General features: G+C 41.2%; 1 protein-coding gene across 2 annotated transcripts in view; it reads left to right on the top strand.

The window, feature by feature from the left end:
• The window catches only part of mafb (v-maf avian musculoaponeurotic fibrosarcoma oncogene homolog b (paralog b)), a 58,916-nt gene that overhangs the window by 40,101 nt on the left and 5,451 nt on the right, over positions 1-13,364 (top strand). The window lies entirely within an intron of this gene.

Raw genomic sequence — 13,364 nt, 5'->3', positions numbered from 1 at the left:
GAGAGGTGAATATCAAAGTAGCAGCACCGTTCAGCTGTACACAAAGAACAATCTACTCGATCTCATAAAACAAATTATTGTGTGATTTATTTTTAAGTAATTATTTTTCCCACGCTGCACTGCTACAGCTGATCTCATCTGCCAAATCCCATTTTAAACCCCTGGAAACAGGGTAATACAGACTGGTTTCAAGTCGAAGGAAAACCAACACAAAGTGGACACTGTCAAACAGCCAGTGCAGCAAGTCTGTACTGCAGGGATGAAAACCTTCCAGAAGGCATTCGCTCATTTGCTGTGGTAGTAGAAAAGCCATAAAGTTTTTTGTTGAAAAACGTGCTGGGGGACTAAAGAAGCAGAAAGTAACTGAAGCGGAGGCTCTTGAGTAAATGAGCTTGTACAAGTCTGGTGTTAATGTGTTTCTTAACTTGCATATATATACTGTACACTATGCTTGTAAGTATGTATGTTTCTCTGCACGTGTTGGCTCGGCTAAATGCTTCTGCACAGTGCTTAAATATCCGCAATTTGAGACCATTTCAGACTGAAACAACAGCTAATAATTAGGAGTAATATCACTGAGTGCTGCTATGCCGAACACTGTTAGAGTTGTTGAACAGGACAATGGCGCCAAAGTGCACTTCTCTTTAATTAATTACCCGCTTTTGTTTCTGGAGGCAATACACAAACACACACACATGCACACACATGCACAGACACTCAGAAAGAGGCAAGAGTTTGGTTTTTAGAGGAAAAAGGAGGAAACGAGGGAGAGAGGAAGAGGGTAATATCAGCAGGCTATCTATCCTCTCTTCCACTGTGCATCCCAATCCTCTTTGGAAATAACAAATGCATAAAGGAGCCACAACACAAATATATCTGCCTGGCTCAGATAGATAGTGGTATGCTAGAGTTTAATACCCTTATGTAAACCAGTAACAATCAAGCCCTAACACACACCCCCACATCACCACTAAGGGGACAATAAGGAACACGCTCCATTCTCTCTCTCCAGATATGAACAGTGAGGAGTGATTGTGTGTGTGTGTGTGTGTGTGTGTGTGTGTGTGAGTTTGTGTGTAAGGAAGAGAGAGAGAGCGACAGACCAAGCTGGGGTTTTTTTTCTTTAGCAGATAGTGAACAATGCCGTAGCCCAGATTGGTTGGCTCCCCGATGCTTCTTGTGGTGGTTGTTGTTTCAGAAGCAGAGAGTGATATACGCCCTGACCTCAGAGACCACAGCACGTCTGAAACTCTATTTCATTCATCCCTCACCATCCACTCTTTTGATATCTCACTTTATCCCTCTGTGCCAATTTGTTTTTATACTTTGCCTCCTCTCTCATCCTCCTGCTTCTCCCTCTCTTTTTTTTTTCCTCTTCGCTAAAACTGACAATTCAGTAGACAAAGAGAGGAGTGACGCTAAAACCGAGGAGCCCATTTGTCTAAAAATGTTGCACTGACAAGCAATCTAAACCAAGGAAAATACTTGAGGACTTACACATTTATCAAATTAATTTGTGTAAAATATACTGCACCTATGGCAGGTTTACTTACTTTGGGATGCTTGTGGGGGGAAAAAAAGTGATCTGACAACTGTAATATATCTTGACTTCCTAAATAAAATATGAGACAATTTTGCATCATTTCCCGACAACTCACATGCACATTTTGACCAAGAGGGAGAAAAACAACACAGTGTCTCTAGAGGTGGATCAATATGATTAGTATGCCACGCATGTATGTGTGAGTGTAAGCGTGTGAGTGGGGGGTGGTATAGACAGGACTTACAATAGCAAAGGTTAATATCATATATCAACTGCCATCTGCATACAGCTCCGAGGGAGAAAAACACTCTTTGTCTCTGTGCTTGTAGGGTTGATCACTCTAGGATTATATGCCGGTTGACATTTCACACTTGAAAAATTTGGACAGTTTCTTTTAGGGCTGTGGAGAGGGCAGCCATCGCAGGACTGGAGTTTAATGCCACGTATTGTCCAAGAAAAAGTCATTGTTAACTCATTTGTTAACACTGTTTCTAACAACCATTTTTGGCAGACTAAGAACTAAAGGAAAACTACTTTTCTTGTATTGCATTATCAAAATTTTGCAGAGGCTTTCTAATGCTTGCAGCCTCTGCATACAATCAAAGCATTTTCTACAGTTTCTGTCAAACAATAACAAGTTGCAGTGCGCGACTGGCCGTGGTCTCAAAGATGTAAAGAATCTCTCTTTTCACTGCAAGCTCAGCGAGACATGAGCAACATCTGTAAGCCAAGCACACGCCGAAAGTGAAACCCAATGCAGACGCAGACAGACAGAGAAGTCTGGATCGCATATATGTGTGTGCGCACATTGCCGTTAATGTGTCTGCATGTGTGAAAGCATGCCTTGAAGTTTTCCCTGATCATCAGCCTTAATGCTGCACTCCCTTGCCATATAGGACCCTGCTAGGAAACCATCAAATATTTATACAACATTATCCACGATCCTATAGGCTGTAAGTACGGCAAACACTCTGCTGACTTTCTGTAGCATTACATATGTTCGGTATTCAAGCTCCGGCCTTGGTTTGGAGCCGTTACAGATTCACTTTGGCTTTCATCCACCACCAGGTTTTCTTCAGGGACCCTTGGCTGGTTATGCTGAGGACCCACTGGGTAAATTACACAGTGACAGTCACAAATACAGTTTATAGCTCTCACTGCAGGATTTGTGACAGCTTTTTTTTCTTTTTTGATCTAGTGGTTCAAAAACAGGATGGCTGAGAAATAAAGAGGGACAAAGCGAGAGCGTATTAATTCTACATCCCAGACGCTGAATGGCTGCTGCTGTTCTGAAGGTTGTTTTATGGAGCAGAAACAGCCACATCTTTGTGTTGTTTTCTCCCTGATTGATTGCAGTGGCCCAAGGCTCCTCGGAGCACGCTGGATTTTGTCTGAGTATTTACTAGAATGTTGGGAGGATAAAAATCACAACCCTAGACATCACACTACAGAGGCAGAGTGGCAAATACAAACAAACAGAGAGGCAGAGGAAGCCCACACAGACAGATAAAGGGGAGCGCGGGAGAAAAGATGCAACATACGGCGCACTTGCAGCACGTGTCGCTGCAAGCATCCTGCTTCTGTTCTGTGATTAAAGAAATTTAGAGCATTTTTCTTTAAACCATTAGTTCAGAAAGCTATTAAATATATCTGTCTTCAAATGATATATAAATCATGATTTCCTGAAATTGAACTATTTGCTAATAAATGAGATTCAAAGGCCTCGTTGTTCGCAGCAAGTATCTATAGCTGGAGAATTACAACCTATGACTTTATAGAGATTTTATCTGTTGTTTCAATGGAAATGGATGGCTTTGGTTCAGGTGGTGGAGCATTTTGATCCGTGGCCCCGCCACATGCAGAAGCATCAGTGGGCCAGTTGCTGTACTGTAAGTTACTCCCGTTGTGTTATTAGTGTTGTTGCGAAAGAGTGAATTCGTAGAACTCCAGAGGTCAAAAGGTGATGCCGAATGCCAGCCACACAGCAATGAGGGGGGGGCGTCTGATTTCAGTCAAGGATCTGTGCTGATTGTTGAGTCTAAATGAAAGGACAGTTATTACTGCAACACAAAAGAAACGTAAATGTCAGCAGAAGCATAAAAGAAACCTTATATTTGTGACTAACAAACCACAGCTTACCTTTCATCATCTTTGATCTTTTTCCCATTTACCAGGTCAACAGTGTTTGTTATCTTCAAGTTCTTCTTCTATGCAGATAAAAAAAAAGGCTGTGACAGTCACAGTGCTTTCAAATAGGTGCATCTTGAAGACACTGGGAGGATATATGTGACAAACGTGGATTATAAAATATAATGGCACTTTCCAAAGTAGAAGATGGGAAAAGATGTATATTTTAACCAGGACAATTGTACTTACTTTCAAATGTAAAGATGTAGGATTATTTCATCCGTATTCACTCAGATTCACTATGAAACCCTCCATAGGTTGAATTTGTAGCTTTTCCCCATCACACATTTCTAGAGGGAAAGCTACAGTATGATAAATAATAAATGTTTCTCCTATCGTCTTGACTTTGGACACCAAACTGTAAAACACTTTGTTGCACTCATTATAAAAATCTTCTGGAACTTTCATGTTTTGTGTTTCATGACAATTACAGACATGCAAAATTCTCCACAACAGCTCAGGCTGATATGCCAACACTTACTCTACATCAAGTTGGTTTCTGTGTGCATAAACAGTAGGTGATGAAAGAGGGAGGTGGCCTGTTGGAGCTAAACTGGCACTCAGTGTGCAGGCTGTGATATGCTGTGGACAGGACAGCCCTTGGCTCTGTCTGTCAGCGGGTGAAGCCCCTGTGTGCAGCAGGGTGGATGAAGCTCTTTAGGGTTCCCCGCTGTTGGAGGCCTGTCATGATGACAGAGACAGACTGACACAGAGGGGCACAGAGAGGCTGCAGCCCTCCAGTTTTCCTCTTTTTATACCCATCCATTCATGTTTCTCTGGTCTTCTCATTCAGCGTCTAACAGTCTCTCACCTTCCCCACTTTGTCTCAGAAGCTGCGATGGAAACAAGCTGTGGGTGTTGTGAAATTAGTAATGTTTGTTTTTCATTATTTCTTGCTCTAACTGATGTGGTTATACTAAAAAACATATTTCATGCCGTCTCCGTTCGTATCGTACTCGTCCTACGCTTAATTCAAATCAAAGTGATCTGTAAATACTTCGGTTTCATTTTTTTGTTCCATGTTATGAAACGTTTTGTGAAACTAGGTGTTGCACTTTTATAAAAGCCAGAAAAAAAATTCAGAAAATTTTAGAAAAGTGCACAAAGAAAATGCGCGTAAAGTGTGTCAGCCCCAGATGCTATACTGGCGTCAGCATTAAATGCATGTGCGTGAGTTTGTGTGTGAGTGTGTGTTTCCATTGTATGTCAAGCAGTTTGATTTACTGTGGGAGGGGAGCTGATTGCGTAATCTTACAAACATCAAAATGGTGCCGCTCAGATGATGATCTGCCCACACTGCAGATTACTGCTCAGATTAACACAGGATGAACACTGGGAGGGTGTCAGAGGAAACAACCCCAATTTCTACATCTCGGTGTTTCCTCACTACTTGTATGTGTGTGTCTGTTTAGGCGTGTGTGTAAGTGTCTCAATATGTGTCATTGCAAATTTATTCTGAAATGTGTCAATATGTTTTGTGCGCTTACTATAGCTGTTTGTGTGTGTGTGTGTGTGTGTGTGTGTGTGTGTGTGTGTGTGTGTGTGTGTGTGTGTGTGTGTGTGTGTGTGTGTGTGTGTGTGTGTGTGTGTGTGTGTGTGTGTGTGTGTGTGTTTGTATTGCTGCTCCTGTCTGTCTGTAGTGTGAGGGAACACACACACGCTCACACACCTCCTCCTATAGCCCGAGGGGTCTAGCAGCTTATTATGAGTCCTTAGTGGGAGAGGGAAGAGAGAACAAGAGGCCGACTACACTTAAGTGGCAGCACAGAGCACAGACAGGGAGAATTACTTCTCTTATTCCAGCACACAAAGATTTAAAGGAGCTCAGTATGTGATTAAGAGAAACTACTTCTATAATACTATAATGCTTGAATGTCTGCTGGCGAATGTAATGATTAAGAGAGAGTGTGTGTGTGGTAACATTTCCTCCAAGTGGCTGAATATTAGTGGGAATCTGCAAACAGCTGCATTTGTGGCTGCTGTGATTGTTTCCATTTGATGAATGCCAAATTTCTCTCTGCTCGTGTCTTTTTTCCGGTCTGGCCCCTGTCTGCTGTCTTTTCTCCCCATCCCCATTCTGTCAGCAGCCACGCTGAGAGTGTGTGTATATGTCTGTGTGTGTGTGTGTGTGTGTGTGTGTGTGTGTGTGTGTGTGTGTGTGTGTGTGTGTGTGTGTGTGTGTGTGTGTGTGTGTGTCCATTCCCACTCTGTCAGGTTTATTTCTGTTATGTTTCTTAATTAGCTAATAAAGGTCATGGCATCTCTCAGTCGGGGGGGCCGGCGCATGCAAATGAGCCAGAAGGTCAGATGGATTAGTGACCGCCTCACACCGGCCAAATATAGACGCAACCGTGCTGCCATACAAATACCTGCAGCTATTAAAGCATCGTGCCTGTACCAACACGGTCCCAGACACACATACTGATATAAATCTGACTGGTTTACTCAACTGTGTTTATAAGTAGACAGTGTTAGTGCGGATGTAGTCTTGGGGAACTGTAAGTGTTTGGGGTTTTGTTTTTTGTTTTTTTTTCTTTTAGGTCACTGTTTTTCTGGTGAAAAACAGTGACCTAAAAGAAAAACAGTGATCCTTAAACTATTTAGATATTTATTTAGCAATGACACCATGTGGCAGTGCAGCTTGGAACAGGCATCAAGAAGTGCAAGAAGTCTTCTGCAAATTTGTTTGTAATACTGAACATTTCTAACATTATATGTCACAATCAGCATTCCTTACTTTCCCTCAGTGTTCATCCCACATTAATGCTAAATGTACATCGTATCATAGGAATTTTCATAGTCACGGTTTATAACGTTTGAGTAAAACTGGATCTTTGCTGCTTCTATTTGCCCAGCAGTCAGGTGGTCCTTTAACCATGGCACAAGTTTTCCCAGCTAAACTATTTGAACATTTTAGCATTGGAAGATAAAAACTATTTTTCTAGCCCATTTGATCAGAAACAGGTTTTGTTCCAAAAAACTTGATATTTTTAGTTATATACATAAATGCTTAAATGCTTTCATTTCCGTGTGTGTGTGTGTGTGTGTGTGTGTTATCATTTCATCCTGATGCACAAGATAAGCACGTGCTTACTGCTTTTACTTGAAAGCGCCTCTCTCGCGCTCTCTCTCTCCTTAACAGTGAAGTGCTCTCGTGATGCACTTGTCTTCATAACATGTGGTGCATGAATGCTTGCGTAAATAAGATAAGAGAGGAGGTGCAGATGCTGACACAGTCGGCGCTGTAGTGTTGCAGTGGATCTGTTACACCTCTAGGTCTATCACCTTTCGCAGCAGAGCTTGTCTCAGTGTCCTTTAGCCCTAAATCACCGGGCTGTCTCAATGTGTGAAAGCTCTCTCTCTCTCTCTCTCTGTCCCCCCTCAGGTCTGTAACTCATCCTGTCTGTCTCGTCGCTCTCTTCCTCCCTCTCGCTCTGCCTTTCCCATAAGTCACTGGGTTTCTCTTCATTTCTAACCTGCTCGCTCACTGCTCCCTCATAGCCATTCATAGTTATGTCTTTGTACCACTTGGCTCCTCTTTCTCTTTTCTTTGCTCTCGCTCGTCTCGATGGAATTTTCATATCCGCTGAAGATCTGAGTCACAGCAAGACTCTTGTTGCGCACTTCCTCCAAATCCCGCCATTCATCTCTTTCTCTCCTGTGGGAGGTTGTCTGGCTGCCTGCCTGACTTACAGCAGGCTGAGTGATGGACATGAGGCGAGACCCAGTGCATTACGCTCCTCTGCAGCAACGCACAACAGAGACCAGACACTACTGTATAATACTGTGCTGAATACAGAACGACGCACACAGGAGGATGATAGACAAAAACTGAACTCAAGTAGTGAAGGAGTGATAAACAACTCGTCACTCTGAGGGGAAGAAGGGTGGTGGGATCTTAGGTCTTTGAGCTCATTATGTTAATGAGCGAAGATAAACGCAGCGCAAGAAGAAACTCTAATAACAGAGATGAGTATTAATGCCAAACTTTCACACGCATGATGAAAACAGATGTGAGAAAGAACACCTACTATCTTGAGTTGCAGGCTGTTTGGCCTGCGGCATTAAAAGTGCAGCTAAGAGAGTCAAACTCTGTCAGCATCATATCTTGTGCTGAGCAGACCTTTGTAGGAGACGATAGAGAGAATGGGACTTTCTTTGTTTATATCCTTTCCTCCTTCACCACCTCCTCCTCCTCCTTTTCTTTCCCTCAGTGTTTATCCCAAATCCAGCTGTTGTTTCCAACACGTGCTCCGAGCCTTAGCTGCCCTAAAGTTAAGAAACAAAGCACATTCATTCTGCAACACCTCCTGCAACATACACATATCCAGAATAAAAAATGCACTGCTCCAGGAGTGCGTTTTACAGACGCTCCATCGAACCCTTCTCATTCTTTAAAAGTCCAGCATTTTTTGACGCTCTCCGTGATATTAGACCCCCCCTGAATATTTTAACGACCCTTGCTTCCCGCTTGTCATTTCGTTCCCTTTTTATCTTTGAATATGCCAGTTATTTCACACCCGTGACCCCTACTCCCTTAAACCAGAAGTCATTCTTTCCCCAAAGCCCTCTCTGACTTTGTCTCTCTTCTCTTTTCCTTCTCATGATTTTCAAAATTCAAGCATGTCTCCCTGTCTTCTAAACGTGTCTGTACACCCTCGGGGCGCGTAAGATTCAAAGCCATTTTCAGAGGAGTTGAAAAAGGTCCGATCCATAATCACCAAAAGTACCTCTGCCTTCTGCAGAATTACAATAGCAAGCATTTAAATGACCGAAGTCCATATCTGTATCTCCCGTACATCACTGCCGGTCATGACTCATATACTGCGGGCCGAGCCGAACCACACACTTGGTTTGAGTTTCATGTTAATATCCTTCAGATTAAGTGGTGGGGTGGCCACTCCATCGCTGCGCAGCATGTTCTTTTCTTGTTTTCCATGCAGACACAATGGAATATAATTAGTCAATAGCTGCTTTGCACTCAGGCCTCTGCATGTTGCTAATAAATGCTAACAACAGAGAGTGAAGCCATATGTCATTTGCTGCATTAGCCACTGTACAGTTTTGTCAGGGAGACTGCTTGCAAGTACATTACATACATTAGCAACGTTTCCAGTCTCTATCAGTCCTCTGATTACAATAAATGCTCCCTCGCATTGTAATGATGGGCTTCACAATAATGGGCCATAAATTAATACAGTGCTCAGCAGTAAATACTATTATGCTGTTAGTGTTTACAGCATACCCATGTATATGTAACTGAATCGGTGGATAATCACTATTCACAGAGGCAGTCCTTCCAACACAGCAGACACTTACTGTCCATTTGCTGGGACAGTGCCCCTAAATGTCACTGATTTCAACAAGGGACTGATAAGTGCATCACAAGCTGAGCCTTACGACTGTTACAATACACCAGCAGTACACTGGATCTCTTTTTTTTTTTTTTAATCATACAGAACAGGGGGCAGCTGTGAATAGCTTGTTAAGGTATAATTCACTGCTCTGTCTGTGTCATTTGGGCCTTGTATTATCACTGAGATCATTCCCACACGCACAGGAGCACGGAAGCCCTGTGAGTGAATGGCAAGCGAGCATGTATGTGTGTTGGGGGTGCTTCCATATGAAATGTACACGAGGGTGAATCTCAGTGGTGTTAATGGCTTTTTAAATGTCAGGGAAAGTCAGGGAATGATAAAAGAGAGATCTGTTATCCATGTCCTCATGATCACCACGGAGCACGCCGCTGTTCTCACCTCGCTGAGGAGCCTTCAGCTTGTGTGTGTATGTGTGTGTGTGCAGGAGTAGTCCAACTTCAATCCCTGCTGATGCCAGCATGATTTATGCACCAATCAGATTAGCTCTGAGAGAGAGGGCGAGACAGTGCGAGAAAGGGAGTGGGACATTAGATATTCGGCGACTTTCTGGTTTATAGTGATTTTCGTTGGGTATTTGGCCGAATACAGACTTTGAACAGCTAAAAATCATTTCATTAATGCATTTTTCTTCTTCTACTCGTATCGCTGTGCATTCATCACTGTGTTAATTTTTTGCTCAATACAGATGGACACAGTAAAGACAAGGCATTGTGCCTGGAGGAAAGTATTTATGCTATTGTGCTGAGTAACGACCCAGCTGAATTGGGGGGGGAATTAAATCAGTATGTTTATTGTTCATAAAATATATCTATATCCAGATGTAAAATTAAAATAACTTAGAAGAAGCTACTTTCAGCTGATCCCTTATTCATAAGAGGTAGCTCCACATGTTTGATTTGCCGATCTTTTTATGCAGGAAGGCCATCCTGAGAAAACCCGGATTCAAACCGGAGAACTTTTGCTTAATAATACATTAAAGGGTCCATAACAGATAATTGATTCATAACCTTTAAAGTGCTCTAGGTTTATGGTGGACATTCAGGTGAAAGAAGCTCAAAAAGATTTAACAGAAATGGTAATAATGAGTGCAAAATGATTTTTAAAAAAAATGGAAAAATCAAGTGTAAATAAAGGAGTCTAAATGATGCTCAAAGTTAAAATACATTTTTTAAAAGCTAAAATAAAATTTCTTGGTTTGTCTTATTGAATAGTGTTTCACTTTTAACTTTGTGAAACAAAACATATTTTTACAGTGTTGAAAACTGATAAATAAATGATAAATTCATTATTCAGGCATAAAAGAGACACATGAAACTTCAGTTTGGAGTTTTAGATTTTCAGTTGTAGGTCTTTTCAGTTTTAAGTACATAAATAAACACTTATCAAACACAAATAAAGGTAGAAAGTAGTGCAGTAGCCTTCTGCTGTTGATGCAACAGATTTAATGCATCATTAGGGCCGCCATTGTTTCTTTTCTCCCCTCGCTCTGGCTCTTTCATGGAGACAAAATCAGTTTTCGCTCAGTATCTCGAATCCTCATTAAAATCAACACAAACCATGCTCTCTAAAATTAAATCTTTGTATACGTGTCGTGTGTGTGTGTGTGTGTGTGTGTGTGTGTGTGTGTGTGTGTGTGTGTGTGTGTGTGTGTGTGTGTGTGTGTGTGTGTGTGTGTGTGTGTGTGTGTGTGTGTGTGTGTGTTTGCCCAGCACCCTGGCCTGCTCTAACAGAGGGTTGAGTGATGTCACAGCAGACTGCATTTTAATAGAGAGGGAAGCAATTAGAGAGGGGACAGGCCGAGAGGTGGAGAGATGGAGAGGCTGTCTGTGTGACACGTAGTGTGCTCAGTTCACACACACAACACACACACTCATTACTAAGGATGAGTTAATTAATTGCACAGTGATTCACGGTACTTGTAATTAATCTCGTAGATATGTGAGTGTGTTTTTGAGAGGTGACTCTTCTCCCTTCCATTTATAATTTGCTCTCACACTCACACACACACACACACACACACACACACACACACACACACACACACACACACACTCTCTTCGTCACGCACACACACACACACACACACACACACACACAGAGGTACAGACCAGTCTTTCTTAAGGCTACAACACAAAAATTATATTATCTGCTTATTATGGTTGTTGCTATTATTGATTATATCGTTCTTAAATATATTTATGGCCAATAAAACCCATTCAATCAGTGAGCTGACATATGTTGATACTTGACACAGGGTTTGATATGATTTGTTACTTTTCTAATTGTTTAGTAACTTAAAATCTATGCAGTTTCTTTGTCTAGTGTTTTCAAAAATGTGTATACCTCTCACTGTGTAATAAATGCTGAAAAAAAACATAATAAGACATTTTATGTGTAATTAAAGGAGTTGGATATGTCTGAATAGAAGGCTTCCAGAAATGCTGTCTTTGTTTTTTATTTGGTTAAAATACTTAACGCAGCTGTATCTGATATTGCTGTGCTGCAGCTGTCACACAAAGTATCTTTGCAGTTTGTTGAAAAGTTGTTGTGATGCAAAGCTTTAGGATTTAGAGGGAAAATACTTTACAATACCCCATGAGGCAGTATAAGAATGAACATGAATAGTTCAAACACGAGGTTGCAGTTGTGTTTTGAAACCAAAAGTAAGTCGAAAGTTGAACTATTGTGTTGACTTTTCCATTGTAGATTGTTGTGATAACACCAATATGGTGATATCACATCGTGCAGTGATTGAAAGAGAGAAATGCATCATGTTATCATTTATTTACCTTGTAGCGCTCGCCTTCATCGTGTCCCTGCAGAAATGGCTTTTACTCCTCTCCGGAGCTCTTTGCCCTCACAGTCCTGTCCCTCTCTCTTTTTTCATTTCTTGGGAGGAGATTATACAGTTAAAAAATTAACTGTATTAATCTTGCTCTCGTCTCTACCCATGATCCTTTGCATTCATCAGCAGGAGCAGGAGTGGTGGAGCAATCGCATTTGGAAATTAAACAAATAAAAAAAAGTTGAAGATAGCTGAGTGAGTGATGAAGCCAGCCAATTGCTAGCAGCATAAATCTCCGCCTGTCACCACCCCACCTCTGCCTACACACATTTGGATATTGTTATGATTTTACCGTGTTTGCATATATGAGCCTAATTTATTAGAATCAAACACCATCAAGATTATTTACAAGCAACTGCTGGTCTGCTGCCAATAAGCCCATTAAGTGCATTGTTGGAGAGTGGTTATATGATCAAATACACAACAGTAATTGTGAGTGGAGAGAGGCCAGAGTGATTCTCAATGAGGTGATTATCTGCGTGCAGGTTATTGTGCTATTTCAGCATGACATGTAAATCTGCATCGTTCCATCAATCACAGAGCCCGCTGTCAGCAGAGTGATGTGTGAAAATGACAATGACAACCCCAAAGGATGAAGAAGGAAAAATCCGAATGACTAGTGCTCAAAAACTAATTCATTTTTATGAAAGATAAGAGTTTTCTTAAGTGGATGCAAACTGGGTTCCAGTTGGGCCCAGTGTCTTTGTCCTTCTGTTGGCCATTTAGTAGTACATCACAATATAACTTGTGAAAATGCATGCAAAAAGAAAACATTACAAAACACAAAAACACGCCAACCAGCTGTAAACAGCACAGCCTGTGATGGCAATGCTTCAAGGGGACAACAAACAAATTATATAACAATAGCTGAGACATACTTGTTATTATGGCTGTTTTGGTGGTGTTGAGGTTATGTATATATTTGTTTTTCTTAGCTTTAATGGCATGATTCGTATATTGGTTTAGTTTAAGTAGTTTTTTTATAGGGACAAGTCTGTTACATGAACAGACTTGTCCCTTGTTTTTAGGCAGTATACCACAGCCTAAGGCAGTTTGCACTGCCTGATTTTCTCGATTGTTTTTAAGAGATATTTAAAGATATGATATTTTTAAATGATCCCTGTGCTTATTTAATTGGTAACAAGTAAACAAATAAAGTAAATTATGCGGTTCCTAAGAGTAGCTAAAAAAGTGAAAGTTGGCTGTAATAAAACATTCCTAACAGCAATGAATAATACAAAAAAAATCAGTAACTTCCAAAAGTTGTATATCAAAGCTGGACTGAAGAAGTTTCAGCGGACCTGAAATGTAAAGTCAGTTCTTGAGTGTTTCTGCGTATAGAAAGTCAAAGAAAAACAACCCCCCTGATCTGCTGGTCCATGACCAGACTAATTATTAGTTTTAAAGTTTG

Source organism: Oreochromis aureus, linkage group 7, assembly GCF_013358895.1.
Source record: "Oreochromis aureus strain Israel breed Guangdong linkage group 7, ZZ_aureus, whole genome shotgun sequence".
Lineage (NCBI taxonomy): Eukaryota > Metazoa > Chordata > Actinopteri > Cichliformes > Cichlidae > Oreochromis > Oreochromis aureus.
Note: the sequence above shows the minus strand (reverse complement) of the source record. Positions and strands in the feature narration are given on the sequence as shown.